This window comes from Aplysia californica, unplaced genomic scaffold (assembly GCF_000002075.1).
Source record: "Aplysia californica isolate F4 #8 unplaced genomic scaffold, AplCal3.0 scaffold01155, whole genome shotgun sequence".
In the NCBI taxonomy this organism is placed as follows: domain Eukaryota; kingdom Metazoa; phylum Mollusca; class Gastropoda; order Aplysiida; family Aplysiidae; genus Aplysia; species Aplysia californica.
The window spans coordinates 62,768-64,001 of NW_004798425.1; the positions used below are offsets into that span (position 1 = coordinate 62,768).

A 1,234-nucleotide genomic window follows, 5' to 3' on the forward strand; every position below is an offset into this window, starting at 1 on the left:
TCTCTCTCTCTCCTCCCCTCTTCTTTCCCCAGCGAGACACTTTAAACGACATCCAAAATTCACAGGTAGAGAGGCCAGAGGAAGCGTGTGGAGACTTTCTTTTTGGCGCTCGTATGACCTTTAGCAGTTGCAAGCGCCGTAAAAAACCTTACGAGGCTTTCTTTATTCCCCGAAGAACTGGGCCGTTTAACCCTCCATCAAAGCGCTGTGTTATTGTTACACTTAAGATCTCCGCGGGAATTCCCAGACCCAGAGCCGGCCTATCTGACTCACCAATCTATCGTATAAACAAACGTGGGACCGAGACACACTGCAGCCCACAGGCGGGATCGATACGTACTGCAGCTTACAGGGGATCGATACATACGCAACTCACACGAGACCGATACTACACGAGAGTCGACAGGGGTTCGGTACTGCATTGCGGCCCACGGGCCGTCGATACTACACGGTAGCAACGATCGTACATAACAATATATTATAGTTCACTCTTTTATTTGAGCCAATTTAAAAAGTGTCCTCAAAATTCGATGGTGCCCTCTACGAAAAAGTGCGGACTATGCGATCTGAGTTATCCTACTTGTGTATAAAACAATAAACGTTAAACTAACAACTGTGCTATTCCTCTTCTTCTTCTGGAGAAACGAAAGAGAGAGCTGCAAAACAAAGGCTGCAGCGTCATCTGAACCAACGCGCGGACTTCCGCGAACACTTTTTTGGCTGAGTTAACTATCTTGTTATAATGTACGATCTTTGACGGGAGTCGACAAGGGATCGATGCTGCCTTGCAGCCCATGGGGCCGTTGCCACTGCACGGTAGCCCACAAGCGGATCGATACTATATACCATATACCGGTATCGAGACTAAGATGCAGTTCATTGGGATCGATACTAAGATACGTCTCACAAGGGCACCGATTCTACACTGTAGCCCACTGATCTACGTTAATCTTCGTTAAAAAAACCCAACCCACCAGTCGGGTAATCGGGAGTAATAAAGACCGGTGTGTATTTGCCAGACGCGCGCAGACCAAAACACAGGCACGTGAGGGCACGGTCAGATGTGGGGCAAGTCTGTGAGCGGAGGGGGGAGTGAACGATTTAGGGAGAAGATGAGAGGAAGAGGTGAGAGGAGGAACACAAGAGATGGACAGACACAAGGAGGAGGAGAGAGGAGGAGGAGGTGAGAGGAGGAGGAACACTATGGATGGAGAGACACAGAGAGGAAGTATAA

General features: G+C 48.8%; 1 protein-coding gene across 1 annotated transcript in view; it reads right to left on the reverse strand.

The window, feature by feature from the left end:
• LOC101863559 (nucleolar and coiled-body phosphoprotein 1) overlaps positions 1 to 1,234 on the reverse strand; it is a gene marked incomplete at its 3' end in the record, with an annotated part of 107,995 nt that overhangs the window by 62,749 nt on the left and 44,012 nt on the right.